The sequence below is a fragment of the Schistocerca nitens genome, chromosome 1, assembly GCF_023898315.1.
Source record: "Schistocerca nitens isolate TAMUIC-IGC-003100 chromosome 1, iqSchNite1.1, whole genome shotgun sequence".
Taxonomy (NCBI): domain Eukaryota; kingdom Metazoa; phylum Arthropoda; class Insecta; order Orthoptera; family Acrididae; genus Schistocerca; species Schistocerca nitens.
Window position 1 is genome coordinate 1,143,936,884 of NC_064614.1, and position 21,234 is coordinate 1,143,958,117.

At 39.9% G+C, this 21,234-nt stretch overlaps 1 protein-coding gene across 1 annotated transcript in view; it reads left to right on the forward strand.

The window, feature by feature from the left end:
- Positions 1 to 21,234, forward strand: part of LOC126199658 (pyruvate dehydrogenase E1 component subunit alpha, mitochondrial-like) — a 97,688-nt gene that overhangs the window by 74,138 nt on the left and 2,316 nt on the right. The window lies entirely within an intron of this gene.

The following is a 21,234-nucleotide window of genomic DNA, read 5'->3' on the forward strand; positions in this document are numbered from 1 at the left end:
CAGAATATTAAAGTACTGTGCTGCACATTTTTTTAGCCATATTTGTAATTTTCCCTTTAAGAATGGTCAGTTTCCTGAGTGATTAAAGTGCTCAGTATTAAAGCCACTTTATAATAAGGGAGAAAGGGATAATGTAGATAATTTTAGACCAGTCTCTATGCCATCAGTGTTTGCAAAAGTTATTGAAAAGGCTGTGTATGTAAGGATAATTGATCATTTTATATCACACGATTTGCTATCAAATGTCCAGTTCGGCTTTAGAAGTCTTTTAACAACTGAAAATGCCATATTTTCTTTTCTCTGTGAAGTACTAAACAAAAGGTTTTGAATGCTTGGCATATTTTTTGATTTAACTAAGGCATTTGATTGTGTTGTTAACAAAATATTGCTCCAGAAGTTGGACCATTACAGAATACGGGGAGTAACTCACAATTGGTTCATCTCTTGCTTTAGCAACAGGAGGAAAAAGGTCAGTATTCACAATGTTGATAACAGCTGTGATGTGGGGTCTGAGTGGTGTACTGTCAGGTGGGGGGTGCCCCAGGGATCAGTGTTGGGGCCACTCCTGTTCCTTATTTGTATAAATGATATGCCCTCTAATATTACAGGTAACTCTAAAATATTTCTGTTTGATGATGACACTAGCTTGGTAGTAAAGGATGTTGTGTGCAACACTGGCTCGGTTTCAAATAGTGCAGTACATGACCTAAGTTCATGGCTTGTAGAAAATAAACTACTGCTAAACGACAGTAAGACTCAGTTTTTATTGTTTCTAACACACAATTCAACGAAACCTGACATTTCAATTTCACAGAACAGATTAGTGAAACTGAACAGTTCAAATTTCTAAGTGTTCAGATAGATAGTAAGCTGTCGTGGAAAGTCCACGTTTAGGATCTTGTTCAAAGACTCAATACTGCCATTTTTACTATTTGAACAGTATCAGGAGTGAGTGATTGTTCGACATGAAAATTAGTCTACTTTGCTTATTTTCATTTGCTTATGTCGTATGGTATTATATTTTGGGGTAACTCTTCCCATTCTAAAACGACATTTTTGGCTCAGAAACCAGCAGTTCGGGCAGTAAGTGGTGCAAGTTCACAAACCTGTTAACAAGTCTGTAATTTCTTGTCAACAATATTAGCTTTTTCCCCAGAATATGCAGCTTTCACACGGTTAATACTCAGCAGAAATCAAACCTGTATTTGGATCAGACTTCATTAACTCTTGTGCATAAAGGTGTGCAGTATACCACTGCATCCATTTTCAATAAGCTACTACTTAAATTCAAAAATCTTTGCAGTAATCCATCTGCTTTCAAATCGAAACTGAAGTGTTTCCTCATGGGTCACTCCTTCTATTCTGTTGAGGAGTTCCTTGAAAAATTAAGCCAATTCTTATTATGTTGTTGATTGCGTTTACCTAAACTTATGGACTGACTTTTTACTGGTTCATAAACATTTGTTGTTATCTGTCATTACTTTTATGTTATAATTTCATGTACTGACACATTCCATGAACTTGGAGATTTGCTCCTCAATTTGGTCCTACGGAACTTGACGTGTAAATAAAATAAAATATACAAGTAGCAATGAAATTTATGTCTTCATTGCCTCAGATATTTGGCTGTTCCTTCTGAATATGTTGTGATTTCGGAGGTTGTGGTTGTGGTGGGACCTGAGAAAACAACTGCTTTTTTTCCAAATACATAGCAGATTTTGCAATTACAGGGTGTTTCTAAAATACTTTTGCAAACTTTTGGGACAGGTTCCTTACACCTAAACAAGAACAAAATGTCTAGTAAAAATAGACTCTAAAATGCATACCTTTAGAGGCATGAGCACTTATTCATCTTAGGTGTTGTAAAACACATCTTGTCTAGTGAACAAGAGCTCATAGCTTATAAGGTATGCAGTTTAGTGTCGGTGTTTACTGAACCTTTCTTTGTCTTGTTTTGGTGTCATGAGCCTCTCCCCAAAGTCTGTACAAGTATTTCTTAAACGTGGTCTATAGTGACATGAGAATATAAGAATATTTGATATCTTGCTTCCAAACATGTCTGCCTACTGGTGTCTCATTGATGGCATAGAAGCAGTGGCTGACACACACCCTTTCCTTCCCATCATACCTCATGGTGGGCATTGACAACATTGCTGCAAGAAACAACTGAGTATGCCACTGACCTGCAGAAATATGTACTACTGTTAGGTTAGGTATTTGCCCAATTCTGAAGTTGGTTAAATTCCAGCTTCAAATGGATTCAGGCAACGTGCAGTTTAAACATAACAGGTTTTCACAAAAATCCAAGGTACATGGCAGGACAGTGAAATTTCTGCTCACTCACCAGTCCCTTCCCCACATACGTTGTAGTTTTAAGCCAAGGTAGTGCCACTGTTGTCCCTCGAATCCTTCAGAATTCTTCAAAACAAATTTCTACAGGATCTCAATTGTCACAGATTCATCTGTAGATGCAAGGCTACCCGTACATTAATCTATTAAACAACATAAAAATGTTGATCTCAGCAGCAATAGTTTAATCTGCAAATGTTAAAAGACCCTGTATTTTTTAATAACGAATTAGGGAAAAACCTCATCATGTAATCATGTAAATACAGTATACTCCATAGTGCAAGAAGTCATGTTAGTTTTATTATTCTGGAGTCGTTTGTGGTGTAAGGGTAAAGTGTTAGACTCACACTCGAGAGAATAATGTTTCAAATCCTCATCCACCATCCTGATTTCATTTTCCTTGATCTTCCTCACTCAAGGTGGATACCAGTATAGTTTCTTCCAAAGAACACTGCTGATTTCATTCCCCTGCTTTCCAAATGTGTGATTGTGCTCCAATCTTGTTGTTGACAGAATGTTAAACCCCAATCTTCCCTACATCTTTCGTTTGCAGATTTAATTATATCATTGACAATCGAACACATTATAGTTCGCTTAAAAGAAGTGATTTTGTGTAACTGGTCAGCTTCATAGTCTTTTATTAAAATATTGAAAAGTCAAAATGGTGGAAACACATGTAGAACGAACAAAAGGTCCTTTCCAGGCTTGTGAGCCTGTTAGTGTCACAATGCTTGCCAAATACATAACTGATGACTTTAAAATGGTTAGCATAGAGCAACGTCTGAAAAAAGATCTACAAACAGTAGCCAACAAAACTTAAAGTGGTCCACAAAATGAATTGCATTTGTGATTTTAAAGTGTCTGTTAGGCTAAATGTCATGATTCTGCACTGTCATGACAATGCCCAGTATGACTCTTCTGACTTTAGTTAGAGTTAAAATGTTGTTACATAACAATCTTTTCAATGATATTGCAGCAGTAGTAGAGAAATCAGATTCCCTCTTGCAAGGATTTTGTGCTAGATCAGGGTTTATAAGCTCCGGGACAACTGGGAAAAACCTGGGAATTTTTTAGAATTCTGGGAATTTTTCATTGTTTTAATCTTCAGTTAAATTGTTTTAATTTTGACTGGTAAGAATTGACGAACAGCAAAATTTGTCAAAGGCTTTAGGACGAAGACTATGGAATACGTCATAACAATAAACTGCTGCTGACAAGCATGACGTCACAACTGTTTACATTAAGTTCGTTTGAGCAGTTGCCCGCGGGCTCTTGCACATGCGCAGTTGTGTTGTGTATGGGTAGTACCTTGTCCTGCTTTCGGATACCAAACTGTGGCTGGTTCACTGTGTCAGCAGTAGCAACAAGAAGCCAGATGTTACCTGTAAAAATTTTTGTGGCACCCCGAAGCTGCCAGATTGGCACATGCTCATAGCAGTGTGGGTGGTAGTGGGGAGGGGGTTAGTCTCCACATAAGCCATGCTTATGTTTAATGATTTTGCTGTTTCCTCTTCATTTACACTTCTCACGTCAAATGAAAATAAAACGGGTTTCGGTGATTGGGAGCTGTCAAGTGAATTAAAATACATTCGTGTAATTACGGAAGGCTAACATATGTTGTTAGTTCAGTTTTCTGATACTTTTAGTTTAGTTTTCGGCAGTCAGTTGTCTTTGGTTTGCTAAATAAATGTGGCTTTTATTAATCTTTTCCCCAGAGGCAGTCAATTTATTAGAAACGAAGTGTTTCATTCCACACTATTGGCTAGTTTAAACTGTTCAATGAATGTCAAGCGCATGTGTGGCATTATGCCATAATAAAGAAACAAATATGAGATAATACAGTACTGGTACTCAAAGAAAATTTGCATCCCGAAACTCGCACTGCAAAGCTTAATACCAGTTTGGGGCCTACTTCATTGTCAATCTGTACAAATGAATGTGCACTTTAAGCTGAATTATGCATTTTAGTATAGTGTGCGAAATTCCGATGCTCTTGAAGTATCCTATTTCTTGTATGGCGTCAGGTAAGATCTCGTAATACTATACATGTACAAACATGTGGACTTACTATGTCATCGTAGCTGCCCATGCGCAGCAATGCCTGTTTCCTGGCACTTTATGGTGACTCCTGAAATGAAGCTATTTCCAACAGGTTGCAGAAAATATTGTGAATGGTGCTTTGAAAAGTATTAGTTTCAAAGTAAAATTCTTTTTACGCAATATTAATTATGTATGTTACACGTGTGAATGTTTAATGAAGTTCTTAAATCACAGAGTGTTTGACTCTTGTTTAAAATTTAACACATTGAGGACTATCCAGTTAGAAGAATTTCAAGCTCATAAGACAAGACATTAATGTCATTATTGAAAAATTTATTGGCATGTTTGTGTGATGTATTTTAAAGTGTCACACACGCAAAGAAGACCAATATTATATGTGAAAGCTTAGCTTTTCTTGTAGCTTATTAATCTTAAAGACCAGTATTATTTGGGAAAGTTTAACTTTTCCTATTTGAGTGTTCACACTACATAACAGTTATGTTGTTGGCTGACTGTCATGTATCCTTGGCTGGCAAGATCACATGACATGATTGGCTTACAAAAGCGCATTTCAATCTCATTTTCAATGCTTTGAAACCAACATTCTGTTTCAAATCTATAGTTTCGTAATACAAAAATATGCGGTGTATCATAATATGAAAATACACAGCGTAAATGTTGCTGCATATCTTTCCAAAACTTTTTTGCCGAGTTTTTTGAAATTCCATGCTGGTGTATAAAACCTTTACCAATCAAAGGACTGATATTTTTACAGCTCCAGGGGAAAGTATACTGTCACTTATCATGGCAAAATTATATTTTTCACCTCGGAAGAAATGTATTTTCACATGAGAAAAACTGCGTTTTTAACTGGGAAATCCATGAAAATCCAGAATTCCCCCCCCCTCCCCCCTTTTAATTGTCCATGTATACACCCTGTAGATAGAATACAATAGCATTCTAGCCATCATTACTAGAAAGTTACTGCAATGCAGAAACTCGTATTTTCCCAAGGCCAGCTGATAAAATCCCAACAGGCGAGGCTTTTTGTTCATTTAAAGGACCCAGATGGACTCTGCATTAGCATTGAAAACTATAGTCTCTTATTGAGTGTAAATGTTGTTGCAGAAATTAATACACATATAACATTCTAGTTGGGACTACAACACAGAAAACCAAAGATAACACAATTGAAAGTGTGTAAAGTACACATCCCCTCTGAATTAGCTCCAATCTGTTGTACTTTGATAGATGGAGTGTGGTTGGAACGTGCATAAGTCACCACTTCCGAAAGCCCAAGCAATAAACCTGGGCAGCATGCACCAAATGTCAGGGACCACTTTTTGAACAATAAAAGCGAAGGCTATTTTCTTTTTCTAAGATTGTGACATTACTAAACTATATGGGCAAATAAAATTAAGTCTATATAGGGTCAATCAATGTCAATTCAACCAATTTGAGAAAATGTTCCAGCTGATAGTCTCAGATTTGGCTGAAATTTAGCACACCAATGCTACCAAGTGTGGAACACTCATGTACATAATTTTAAGTTCCCCTGCCAATTAGTTCCAGAATTATGACTTGTGAAAGAAGATGGCGTGACCCGGAAATTGCAACCCACATCTGGCAATCTATCTTCAGACCCAGCTTCAGGTCTTAATAACTTTGGAACTATTTCGCACAGTCCAGTGAAATTTTTACAACCCAGTAACATCCACTTAGAGGACACACTCTATGAATCAAAACACCAACAACATATTTCTGAGGGAAAATAAAAAATTCCAAAATGTGATTAAAAAAATGTAATACATTAAAAGGTACGTGTTGTAAGTGCCCTCTATGCCAAATATAATTCACTCAAATAATGTATAAATTTTTTTGTGGTAAGCTTAATGTGGCCTAAACATACACAGAACTCATCATGCCCATATCGGTCACACAAACAGAGTTAAACGTGCACAAAAATTTGAAAAATTACCTGAAAAACATGGATTTTCTAAGTGTGGTAGCACAAAAGGGACAAGTGATGTCCAAGCCAAATTTCAAACACTGCATAAGTAGACCATAATATAATATGTGGCAAAATTTCAACGTGTTATTGCAAGGCATTTGTGCACAATAAAACTTGACAGAGATGCATTTGTTTATGTTTCTTTTAACACGATTTAGCAAGTAATAGTGATGATGCAGGCAGCTTGTTTCAGATAAAGCTGCAGCAATTGTTGGGAACCATTAGGCAACAGAAAGTTAAACAGTGGTAGTTTTCAGGGACAGAATGAGTCATTGTTAGGCAGGAACAACAAAGGAAACAGGCAACAATTACAGGTTACTCATGTTTTTAAGATTCTAGTTCAGACTGGTCAGTATTGTTGTGGTAAGTCAGTATGGAGGCAGAAGAGTGTATTAGTGGTGCTTTTATTCAAACAAGTTGCAGTATTGGTAGAGCACAAGTGTCTGAATGTCATGAAACAACATATGGAACAAAATGTGGCATTCGCTTTGTACTGTATGATCTGGATGAATCGGACCACGATTTGTTGCTATGGAGATCTGGGATACATTCTGTGGGCACAAGAAGTACAGTTCCAGGAAACTTTAATGTGTGCTATCATCATATGAAAGTGTTTCTGGATAAGTATTCTTTCCTACAAAGAAGTTGTTTTGATCCATTTCAGATTCATAAGAAGACAGTGAAGTGTAGCCTCAGAGAAATTGATATAAAATCAGTATTGAAAGTGAATCAGTGCATGGGACTTAACATGAAACCAGGACAAAAGTTATGTTCCATGTGTGTTACACTGCTAAAAAATGTAGAATATTCTGATAATTTACATGACAGTGACAAAGAGTATCAGTCACCTACAGCCACAGCGGATGAGCAATTAAATACGTCAGTGACTGCTCTTGGTTTGTCTCTCATGAAGACACACAAAGTTGGGAAAAGAGACAGGCCCAGCTATGGTAGACAAAAACTACAAGAAGCTCAAATGGAATTAAAACACAAAATAGCTGACACGCTAATGGTGGAAGAGGAAGAACTATCTGCTCCAAAGGAACAGAAATCATGCCAGAAACGCTCTGATTTGGACAAAATTGTGCACGAGTTGAAAGAAAAATGTGCCATATCCACACACCAGAAAAAAGTAGCTATTCTTACCCTTGCACCTTCCAGCTGGTCTATTGACTACACTGCAAAGGAATTTAATGTTTCTACATATATGGTAACACAAGTTAGGAAAATAAAAGCAACCCAAGGAGTGCTTCCACAACTTCAGCAGGCTCATTGTAAGCAATTGAGTTCAGAAATAAAGATGCTAGTGTCGGAGTTTTATGAAAATAATGACTATAGCCGAATAATGCCTGAAGAAAAAAAAAGGACTGTGTAACGGTGAAAATGGGAAATGTACGTGTATAGATGCAAAAAAGACTGTTGCTATGCAACATATCAGAACTATATGTAGAAATCAAGGAAAAGTATCCCAATACCAAAGTAGGTTTACCATCTTTTTTCAATCTTCGGCCAAAATGGGTTGTGCCTGTAAGTGCAAGGGGCACACACAATGTTTGTGTATGTGGGACCCATCAAAATGCTAAGCTGATGTTTGCTGCTATAAAGGATTCTGGTCTGGATTACAAAGGTGCAATGAAGCTGCTAGTGTGTGACATCAGTTCCTGCCAGTGCATGATACACAGGCGTGAAAAGTGTCCTGGTAAGGCAAATCTTGCAGAACACATGAATAACAAACTGTATGGTGAACTCCTTATGGATGATGATGATGATGAACTTGTTTCTTATAAGCAATGGACACACATGAATCACCCAAGTCTTGAAACAAAGCAAAGTACAGTGGAAGATTTTGTTGAAATGTGTTGTCAAAAAAATGGACAAACTGACCACACACAGCTTCACAGTAACAGCACAATCGGCTTATCTCCAGTTTTGTAAGGATAATTTGAAACAAGATGAAATTATAGTAATACTAGACTTTTCTGAAAATTACGCATTTATAGTTAAAGATACCATCCAAGGATATCATTGGGACAACAGTCAAGCAACTCTCCAGCCATTTGCGATTTACTATAGAGGTGAATCAGGTAATGTGTCTGTCATGAACTTGTGTGTTTTTAGTGACTGTTTAATTCATGATGCCATTGCAGTTCATGCCCACATTCGCACTGTCATGGCATATGTGAAAAACAAGCTTCCTCACATACATTTTGCGAAATACTTCAGTGTACATTTTGCGAAATACTTCAGTGATGGGGCAGCTAGTCAGTACAAAAATTGTAAAAATCTCAAAAATTTATGTTTGCATTACCATGATTTTCGCTGGCCGGAGTGGCCGAGCGGTTCTAGGTGCTTCAGTCTGGAACCGCGCGACCGCTACAGTCGCAGGTTCGAATCCTGCCTCGGGCATGGATGTGTGTCATGTCCTTAGGTTAGTTAGGTTTAAGTAGTTCTAAGTTCTAGGGGACTGATGACCTCAGAAGTTAAGTCCCATAGTGCTCAGAGCCATTTGAACCATGATTTTCAGATTCACGCACAATGGAATTTTTTCGCAACAAGTCATGGCAAAAATGTATGTTGGTGCTACCATTAAGCGCATGGCATCACAAGCTAGTCTGCAGCACCCTACAGGTCACCTTCTAACACCTCTTCAATTATTTACCTGGGTACAGAAAAATATCTCTGGCATACAATCATTCTATGTTTCGAAAGATGAGGTGAAATCAGTCGAAGAGTTTCTAAAAAGCAGACTAGAACATGTTAAAACTGTTGCAAGCACAAGGAGCCATCATCACTTCTCTCCAGCAGACTCTGACAATGTACAGATGAGCAGACTGTCCAATTATAACTATAGGTTCATGCACAACATGTGTCTTCAGAAGCACAACATGTGTCTTCAGAAGCAAAAGCAGCAACATACAACCAGGTTGCTATGTTATTGCTGTTTGATGACAAATGGTACTTAGGATGTGTTGCAGAGTGCTGTGAAGCAGAAGGTGATGTATTTGTGAACTTCATGGCACCAGCAGGACCAGCAAGATCATTTCATTGGCCACGTTTGGCAGACAGGTGTTGGATTCCTTTTGAACATATTCTTATGCCAGTTCCTACCACAGTGTCAGGAAGACAGTACAATTTGCCAGTCAATGTACAGAGTGCAATAGCTAAACTGTGGGACAACTTCTGTTCGAAGCACAATCAACTGGTTTTTAGCAGTTAAGGTGCAGTAAACATTAATGATAGGTTGTGTTAATCTGTCTGTATGTTATTGCTTAGTGATTAAACAGTTGTGGGAGGGGATAAGAAGAGGCAGAGCAGTTTACGATATGTTTTTACAAAATTGTGTTGTGGAACAATGGCCACATCACCAAATACATCTGTCAACTTCCATTGTACACAAATGTCTTGCAATAACATGCTGAAATTTTGAGATATATATCATTATGGTCTACTTATGCAGTGTGTGAAATTTGGCTTGGATATCACTTGTCCCTTTTGTGCTACCACATTTAGAAAATCCATGTTTTTCAGGTAATTTTTCAAATTTTTGTATTTTCATGTGCATGTAACTCAGTTTTTGTGACTGATATGGGCATGATGAGTTCTGTGTGTATTTAGGCCACATTAAGCTTACCACAAAAAAAAAATTATACCCTTTTTGAGTGAATTTTATTTGGCATAGAGGGCACTTACAACACGTACCTTTTAATGTATTACATTTTTTTAATCACATTTTGGAATTTTTCATTTTCCGTCAGAAATATGTTGTTGGTGTTTTGATTCATGGAGTGTGTTCTATAAATGGATGTTACTGGGTTGTAAAAATTTCACTGGACTGTGCGAAACAGTTCCAAAGTTATTAAGACCTGAAGTTGGGTCTGAAGATAGATTGCCAGATGCGGGTTGCAATTTCCAGGTCACGCCACCTTCTTTCACAAGTCATAATTCTGGTACTAATTGGCATGGGAAACTAGTACTTTGTACACAAGTGTTCCACACTTGGTAGAATTAGTGTACTGAATTTCAGTGAAATCTGAGACTATGAGCTGGAGCCCCTGGTTGAACTGACATGGAATGACCCTATAACTAATCTCTGGCTAAAATTAAATATTGCTTAAGCTTACTGTGTGTCAAGTCATTACCACATGTACTGCTGTTGTCAGTCTGTACTGATTTAACTGTGAAGAAAATCTCTATCAATTTTAGTTCTTTCACATGCACAGGGGACAGAAGATACACGTAATTTTTTAGAACATTTCTCATGGAAAAACAGTGGTCTGGCTAAAAATACTTTAAAATAGATTTCAAACAATCTCAATTGCAAAAACATTTATTTTGATGGTAACTGGTTTCAGTCAATTACCATTCTCGGACCCTCATACGATGATAGTAGGCAGTGATGGCAAATTGTGTAGGCATTGTAACACCACAAATTTCAACTGTTATGGAGAGCAATGGGGTTATTGCTTAAATGAGTGATGCTGCACCCATTGCATACCAAATTATGTATTTTGATATAACTTATTTTTCCATGCATTGGATATTATAACCCTACTTTATTTGTTATCTTGTTGATTACTTGGTCAATGTAATTTGCAGTGATCTGACACATAATTGTGACAATTGTCTTAGTTGCAAGCCAGTATTTTGTCACAGCTAGTCGCTATCATAACTTTGGATTCACCTTCTGTTGAAACGTGCACATTGACACATCCACACTGCTTCCGTGGTAAGTAACATTGCTACTCAATCAGTATTTCCAGTGGCACTACAATGTGTGGGACCAATCTGCAATACCTGGCATGCATCTCTCAATGTCAGCCCGCATGCCAATATGTATTTAACATCCAGTCGCTGTCACAGCTCTGAAATCATCTTCTGCTGGATGGCTCATATTGATACAACAACACTGTCTCCATGGGAACTGTTGACATCACTTAACCACTATCTTTGCTGGCATACAATTTATGATTTTGCTATAAATCCCCACAGATAGCTGTCAGTGTTGTCACAACTTATTATGATCAGTTATCTCATTTATATATATTTTTGTCACATATAGACAAAATACTGTTCATGGCAGTTACATTATATGTACCCATTTCTTCAATTGTTATTAGCTTTCATGTAATTATTCTGTACATACCTTATTGTAACAACTGTTTTAAGTCCTGTATGCATGATTGGCAATAGCTGACATAATTTAGCATTCAGGGGGTGGAGCATACCATATTTAAGCAGCTACTGCATTGCTGCCCTTGGCAGTTGATATTCGGCCGGCTGCGGTGGCCGTGCGGTTCTGGCGCTGCAGTCCGGAACCGCGAGGCTGCTACGGTCGCAGGTTCGAATCCTGCCTCGGGCATGGGTGTGTGTGATGTCCTTAGGTTAGTTAGGTTTAAGTAGTTCTAAGTTCTAGGGGACTTATGACCTAAGATGTTGAGTCCCATAGTGCTCAGAGCCATTTTTGCAGTTGATATTCGTGGACTTAAATCATTGCTTCATTCACTGCCACCACCTACCATCATGCTACGAAGGTCTGAGGATGTTCAAACACTGACTGAAACCAGTTACCATCATTATAAATTTTTTTGTGGTAGAGACTGTTTGGAATCCATTTTAAAAGATATGTATGTGCTTTGGTTGTACAGTAAAACCTTTACCAATGGCGTAAATTTCTGGTTATACAGGAAAACCTTCACAAATGGTGTAAATTGTGGTGACAGTGTAAGTAATGGGAAATTATTTTTTAAGCATGTACATAGATAATTCATTTCAAGAACACATTGGTAGCCCCCAGAGGGGAGGCTCAATTACTTTGTGAGTTTGTGCATGGCGCACATGGTGCCCTGAGCTATTGCAGCCAATTCTTCCTTCCCTGGCTGCATTTCCTTCACCCTGCCCCTCCCTCCCTATCCTCACTCCTTCCGCGCTGCCTCCTCCTTTCCCTCTCTTGGTGTTCTGATTTATATTGACCTGGCTATCCACCTGGTTCCCTATATTGCTTGAAATTTGGTTCCTCCTGCCTGTTTTCTTTCATCCTTTTTGGCATTGTAGCCCTCCACCCCCCTAGATCACCAGCAAGTATTGCCAGTCTGTGTGGTGGGACTGTTACATACCCATCTGACTGAACTCCCTGACAACACAGGGATCACACTGCTGATACCTGAGCTATTCCCTCTTCATGTTTGCCAAGGACTGGTTGCTTGTCTTCCTGGAGCATCGGAACTCCCGGCAATGGCTGCCATGCCAAGCGGCCTTGCTGTAGGTCCCCTAATTGGAATGGGAGGTATCAGTTCGGATACTTGGCACATGAAGCGTATCAAGCTCCAAAAATCCGGCCATTCTCAAACAACCGTCTCTTAGAATGGTAACGGATCATTGAATGGTGCTTTGTATGGGAGGAGGGCAAGCCTTGCCATCTTGGGATGAAACACATTCCCCACTACCTTGTCTGTACTAGAAATGACGGGAACACATTCACCGCCACAAAGCCATTGTTTTTTGTGGAGAATATCGAGGACAAGTTTGGTGAATTGGAGTCACTCAGTAAGGTGCAGTCAAGCTCCCTGTTGATCAGCATTTCTTCTGCTGGCCAGTCTGCAGCTCTTTGTGCTTGTGCTTGTGATCGTCTTGGCAGTGTCCCAGCATCTGTTACCCCTCACCAATTTCTGAATATGGTCCAGGGGATGTTTTTCATAGGGACTTCATCCTGAAAACTGGTAAGTCTAATCTGGAGCAATGTGGCATACATTTTTTTTTCAATATGTGCAGAAGGTTTGTAAAGACAAGTGCACCGATACTGGCACCTTCATTCTGGCTTTTGAGGGTATACTCTGAGGTGGTCAAGGTTATGTGCTACAGATATGACATGAAACCATACATCCCACCACCCATTAGGTGCTGTCAGTGCTTGCATTTTGGGCATATTACTTCCGTTGTACAGCGGACACTCTGTGTGGTAAGGGAAGCCCCTGTGTTCCACCCCCTTTGTGTCATGACTGCCACTCTCCTTGTTCACCAGATTGTCCAGCAGAAGATCCAAGTGTACAAATACCTGGATTGCCTTTGTATGCTGTGGCTTGCCAAAATATGAGACACGCTATCTGGTGTCACTTTCTTCAACTTTTGCCTTTGTTACATCCTTTCCCCCTCGGAACTCGTCCTTGCCCCAACCCTGTCATCTCTCGCCTCCCTCTCCCCTGCAGTTCCAACACCCTCCCCTCCAGGAGCTGCTCTCCTTCCCTGGCCAAAGAAGTATTCCACTTTTTCAGCACCTGCCAATGACGGGGCTCCCCACAAGAACCGCTCTCCTCGACGTCTATGTCTGGAAGCCTACTGCCACAACTCGGCCATGAGAAGTGCCATCTGTGTACTCCAAGGTCGCCCTGTCTCATTTCTATTGCCCTTCAACAACTCTCTCTTGAATTGCATTGATGTAGTCGTGCAGGGCATCTTTGCCACTATTCTTTTTGCTGCTGGCACTGCTGTCCCCCTACTCAAGTCCCTCTTGTAGTAAACCAGAACCGTGGTGAACCGAGGATGTAGCAGTCGCTGTCCAGGACTGCCAACACATGCTGCAGTGATTTAAACGACATCCTTCATGGACAAACCTCCTCGCTTTTAAGTGTCTCCATGCTAAGACTTGTCACCTTATTAAGCAGAGTAAAAAGGAATGCTGGAAGTGCTATGTTTCCTCCATGGGGATGTATGGCTCTTCATCACAGCTCCGTAGCCTTGTGGGGCACCAGCAACAAATCAACTGTCCAGGGTCATATCCTCCAAGGTGCTCTGTCTACTGATCCATTGGTCCTTGCATAACACCTCGTGACACACTTTGCGATGGCGTCTTCCTATCCCGCTACCTTTCTCCAGCAGAAACACCGATTTGAACAACCCCCCTCCCTCCCCGTCCTCCACTTCAACCCCCACCACACTGAACCCTATAATGAACCTTTCTCTGAATGGGAATTCTTGCAGGATCTTACCTCTTCATGTGACAAGTCCCCAGGCCTTGATTCCATCCACAACCAGATGATCCAGCGCTTGGATACCCAAAGGCAACATCTACTCAGGATCTTCAACCACATTTGGCTCACGGATGCTTTCCTGTCACACTGGCAAGACAGTATATTTATCCTCGTCCTTAATCCCAGAAAGAACCCAGAGTCTCTCAACAGCTACCACCCAATCAGCCTGACAAATGTACTTTGCAAACTGCTTGAGAGGATGGTTAGCTTCTGATTATGTTGGGGAATTGATTGTTGGTATCTTTTGTCTCTGCATCAGTGTGGCTTCCAGGAAGGATGATCTCCAACTGACCACTTACTCAGATTGGAAACAGCAATCCAACAGGTTTTTACTAACTGCCAGCACCTTGTCAGTCTTTTTTTGACCTAAATAAGGCATACGACACGGCTTGGTGCCATCACATTTTAGCTACTCTGTATGACTGGTGCTTTCGCGGCCCACTACCAATTTTTATCCGTGAGTTTTTATCCCACAATCTCTTCTGTGTTAAGAGTTGGCACTTCTCAGCAACCCCCGGATTCAGGTGAATGGTATTCCACAGTGCCCTGTGTTAAGTATCACACTCTTCCTCATAGCTATCAATGGTACCTCTGTTGGGCCTCTGGTTACCACGGCGTTGTATGTTAACAATTTTTGCATCTGGTGTCCGCCTGCGTAGTTGGGTGGTAATGTGCTTGCCTCCCATGCAAGCGGGCTCGGGTTCGATTCCCGGCTGGGTTGGAGATTTTCTCCACTCGGGGACTGGGTGCTGTGTTGTCCTCATCACCAGTGCACAAGTCACCCAATGTGGCATCGAATAAAATAAGACTTGCAATTGGCAGCCGAACTTCTCCGAATAGGGGCCTCCCGGCCAACGATGTCATATGCTCATTTCATTTCATTTGCACCTGGTGCAGCTCTCCTTCAGTAGCATCTGCTGAGTGCAGGCTCCAATGCGCCATCCGACAGGCCTTTGTGTGGGCTCTCACCCATGTTCCAGTTTTCTCCCTCGTAAATACGGGCTATACATTTTTGTCGTTGATCCACAGTTCACCCCAATCCAGAACTTTATTACTGGCCAAAACACTATCGAATCATTTTTTTGCAAACTTTTATTCATAAATGCGTTACATTGAGTGATTAATTGAATAAAAAGTTGTTTTGAAAATTTTCAGTATATTAGAACAAAAACTACAGACCGTCCCATTTTTGGGACATTGGCCAAATGCGCTATCCAAATTCACAACCTTATTCTCCATGCATAATATTGTAAGAAACAACACAAACAATAAATAAAGAATGTTTAAATATTGTTGAACATCTATTCAGTATGAAATGAAACAAAACACTTGTCGTGTACACCAACATTGCACGTATCAAAAAAAAAAATTTTTTTTTTTTCTTGCAGTAAGCACATCTCTTCTGTGTTTTACTTGGCACAATGAAATGATTTCCTGGATCTAGTCGTACATCTGTGCTCACTCGTCCTCCCACCAATTTGCTTCCTTGTGGGCCTCTGCATTTTGGTACTGGTCCTGTTTTCTTTGATAGGAAAAAAAAAACTATTCTCTGTTGGTCATCCAAAAGTGAGAGCTTCTCATTAGAGTTAGCAATTTGGTATGCACACCATGTGTTTACTACACAGATATCTATCATCTGTGTGAATAATGGTCACCACCATTTCTTTGACCTTATCCTCGTCCTATAAAGTGATATCTGCTTGTCCAGTAGATTTACGCCACCCATATGGGCATTGTATTCTTCAATGAGATGTGGCATTGTAACAGATATTTCCTTTTTCTTTGCCCGTGAGTATTAGTACTGTAATTTGTCGCTACACATACTGGTTTGTTGTCACTCCATTTCACTCTTTGTCAAACATGTAATCATAGAATACTCATTCCTTTTCTTTTGCCATTCTTTTCGAATCAATCAAAGGATGGGCATTAGTTTGGATCTCTCTTATTGTTCCTGTAGCTTTCATTTTACTCTTTCAGAGTGTGATCAGTGTGTCAACACTGGTGAAAAAGTTGTCAAAGAAAAGCTTATAATTCGGATACTCTGATTCTGGAATCATGCTGGTTAGTTCATTTATCACCCTTGCACCTAAAGGCTCCTGTTTGTTGTCAGTCTTGCCACAGTATGGTGAAAAATTATAAAGAAAGCCATTGGAACTTGTAAGACACCAAATTTTATATCCAAATTTGATAGGCTTTCCCCTCAGAAACATTGTAGCTGAATGTTTGCCATAATAATGTATCATCATTTCATCAATTGAGAGTTCTGAATGAAATATGCCAATTTTACCCAATTCCTTTTTCAGCATTTCAAAGTACAACCTCAGTTTGTATATCTTGTCGTTTGTCTATTTTGGAGTTGTCATTGAGGTGAATGAATCTCTTTATTTCCCGAAACATATTTCTTGACATGGAATTGAAGACTAAAGGAACACCGACATCAGGAGCTTGTTCCCAGTACATATTCTCATGGGAAAGCTTATGATAACCACTTAGAAGTAGTATGCCAATAAATGATTTTAGTTCTTCTTTGGTTAGCAGAAAATTTATTTTGTTATGTTGGCAAGCATAGATTTCGCTTTGTTCAATAATAGTATCCATTAGTTCTCAGAAAAAAAATCCTCAAACACCTGGGGCACTGTCTTATTTGCTAGACATTCCGCAACATAATGTTTGTTGCTCTTCCCTGGTTCACTAGTGTTTTTGTACGTTGGTTGACATTTATACCACTTACATTTATATATTTTTTTTAGATAATGTACCACTTTCTGCTCCATCTCCTAACGCTTTCCTTCCTTTGGCTTCTGGAGGTATAGCTGTAGCATTAGCTTCATCTCGGCTGGTTATGAGCTCTAAAGCATCGGCTACATCTTGTACAACAGACTCATTGTTCAGTACATTTTCGTCAATGTCTTCTTCATCTGTTATTACATCTGCTTCGGGTGGAATAATCGCCAATTCTACGTCATCATCTTCATCGTCACTCTCTTGATGGTTCTCTAGTTCTGCTAGAATTTCTTCAAGTGTAAGTCCACGGGGCATGTTTTTATCCTGTTGGAATCGTAAAATTCAAATAGAATATGGAAAAAAAGCAGATATAAAGAACGTAAAATGCAATTCTTCTCTGTATAATAAGTGTATACAAGAATAGGGCTTATCAACAATAAATGATAGTGTAACATGCCATTGTCCCATTATTGGGACGCATAAAATATATCAATATTGCACCTACTTGAAAAAATCTGAAGTATACTTAATCTTACCCGGACATCCATATGTTCAACACAAACACCCCCAGACAGCTAAATCACAGCTCATTATCGTCCAGGAACTACCAGCAGACATACAGTGCTGCCACGTGAGAGAACAAAAAATCGGCAAGTTTATAATTTTCCTGGCGTGAAGTATTTAGAAAAAAACTATTTATTTTACATTTACAGGCATTATAGCAGTTAGTTGAACCTATAGGTACAACAATGAAGGCTAAAAGCTCCATTGCTTACGTAGAAATAAGTAAAATTTACGCGTCTCAAAAAAGGTACAATGGCCCGTAATGGGTTAAGCAAACAGCTTCTAGATGTTGTAGCAAAGTCCAGTTTCTTGGGAATTATTTTTGATGAAAAGCTGATGTGGCTGCCCCATATCCACCACCTTGAAGATTACATGCATGCAGAAGCTTAATGCTCTCTCCCTTCTGGCCCACACATCTTGGGGTGCAGACTGTGCTATTCTTTTCCATCTGTACCATGCTCTGGTCTTGTCCAGACGAGATTACGGTAGTCAGGTTTATGGGTCAGCGGCTCCTTCCAGTCTGAAAATACTTGACCCTGTTCACCACTGTGGGTGCTTCTGCCTGTTAGTGTGTTTTGCACTAGTCATGTTGGCAGTTTCCTTGCAAAAGCAGTGATTCCTACTCTACAAATACAACAGAGCCAACTCCTGATTTCTTATACAATTGCCATTCGCCAATTCTCTGACCATCCAATGTTCCCTGTTCTCTTTGCAAATGAGAGATGTCTCCCTCCTGATAACTGGCAACGGGTGGAATTGCCAGTTAGAATGAGTCTCATTTCCCTCTGTCAGGATCTCCATCTGGAGTGTGATCCTTGTATCTACACACACACACACACACACACACACACACACACCCTCCCTCCCTCCCTCCACCCTCCACCCTTTGGGTTGGGTGGTGCCTCGGCCATGGATTAGGACCAACCTGTTCCAGGGTCCTAAGGTCTCTGTCGGCCCTATGGTTTTCTGGTGTCTTGTATATTCATCCTTGCAGAGTTCCAGGGTGTCACCATCTTTACACTGATGGTTCTAAGATAACAGATAAGGTGAGATATGCTGTAATGTCTCCTACTGGCTTAGAACACCACCAGGATCGTGTAGTGTGTTCACAGTAGAGCTGCTAACCATTCACAGAACCCTCCTTTTTGTTACTCAGGCCTCCCTCCACACTGTTTTAATATGTACTCACTAATGAGCAGCCTGCAGGCTATCAACTGATGCTACTCTTGTCACCCTTTGTTCTCTGCTATCCATAACCTTCCCTCTGTCCTTGGCGATACCAACTGCTCATTTGTCTTTCTCTGGGTCCCAAGTCATGTGGGGATACCAGGGAGTGAACTAACTAACTGACTGGCTAGAGAGCAGATACTTAACCCCATTCCCGTTAATGATTCCAGCTGCGGATATGCCGGATCTACATCAAATCTGTCTTTGACCAATAGTGGAATGACATCTGGTGCACTACTGCTCTCAATAATAAACCCCACATAATCAAGGAGACTACTGCAGCTTGGCACTCTTTCTTCCTCCTCTCTCAAAAGGACTCCACTGTCTTACACCGTCTACGCATTGGTCATACCAGGCTCGCTCATTGTTTCCTTTTCTGTAATGAACCACCCCCACAGTGTGATTGTCGAGCCAGACTGATGGTATCACATATATTGGTGGAATGTCCCCTTTCTTTTGGCCCTTTGTAATGAGTATAGTCCACCAGATTCCTTAATTTTAATATTAGCAGAACATTCATGGATGGTTGAACTGGTTCTCAGTTCCCTCCATGAATGCAGTTTTCATTTTCAAATATAAGGTTTTGCTTTACTCCTGGAGCTGGGGCAGGGTGAATGTGGTTGCAACCTCTCTTTATATTTTCTCTGCCTGGGACCCATGATCAATACTCCTCGCAAGGAACGCTCTTTTATCCCTCTGTTTTCCCAGTTTTTAGATTTGGGGTACCCTGTTACACCTTCTGCTGTGTGCGTTTTGACTTCCTCATTGACTTCCTCATTGACTCCTCTGGTTGCATCCATCCACCTTTAGCGGACACTCTCTCTTCTGTGTGTAATTTTAGAGTTGTGAGACTGATGATCTCACTGTTTAGTCCCATAACCCCCTCAATCAGTCAGTCGGTGAACACATTGGTAGCGCAAATTTTTTGCCAAAAAAGTCCAGAATTATAGTTATTTAAATTTCTTCAGTTGAATATTTATCTATTGGGTTTTCTAGCTCATAAAAGCATTCAGAAGTTTTGATGTCTACATCAAACATTGTGCAGTAGTCTGAGAGTGATTACAAGACCTGGACATACATTACATGTGTATGATGTCCCCAGTGAACAAGAAGTATATCGTAGACCTGAGTTTCTTGTGGCATATGCAGTGCTTAGATAACTTACAGGAATGCAACTGAGTGACATTGCTGACAACCACTGATATTTTGACAAGTGATCAACCTGTCATTTTTAAGGCAAAATTGTGGCAAGTATGTATCTGTGCAAGTTAATTTAAAACCTCAATCTGGGAAGCAATTCCAGAAAGGGTAACGTCGTCCAAAAGGCGTAATATTTTGGCAAGGACCATGAAGGTTTGGTCTACTGAGCATAAGCACCACACACACTTATGCCATCCAAGCAGATCATTTATTGCAGAACATTGCCTTAGCAGTGGTCATCCTCTGGAATACGTCACAGAGATTCTGGCATGCACTTCCAGCTATTGCGATAGTGTTATTAAGGAAGCAGTTGAGATTAAATTACAAAGTAACCTTGTAAATGGAGATGGCAAATTTGGCTTAAATTCTGTGTTGAGCACTGCTCTCTTCCTTGTCAAAAAACAGAACAGAGTTAATTCTCCCTCAGTATCAATCACTTCTGGCATTGGTCATCTTTGGTTGTGTGGTGTCGCTATTGTTTACTGTGATTGTGAGTTTTATCCTTCCACAATTGCTCTGCAAACCAAGGTTTTAAATTCACTTGCACAGTGCTTACTTCCTGCAGTGTTGCCATGAAAATGACAGGTTGGTCACCTGTCAAAATATTGGTGGTTGTCAACAATGTCACCTGGCTGCATTCCCATAAGTTTTCTGAACAAGAAGTGTATATGGGCGTAAAAATTGCTACATTGTATTTAAAAATGATTTTGTTAATAAATATGAGCAATACTGGATAGCAGTTGACAACAGTCAATGTCGACTGATTTAGATAAGATGGCGGACACACCAACATCATTACATTCTATAAACATCAATATGAAATTGCTTGTACACGTGTTGCTAGGTGTGTTTCAGCATTATGAAATATGATGCTGTAGGGCATGATATACACAGAATTATAGTTTCAAATCGAACAGAGCTATTAGGTCCCATCCTAACCAACACCTCCAAAATCAGAACTAAGTGTTCCAAAAGGAGCACCAAAATTGTATGACAGTTAAGACTGTATTTATGTTGCTTGGGATTTGATGTTAGTTCCCAACCTAACCACCATTTTGGAAATTGCTACATATTGCAAAAAAAAAAAAAGTGCAC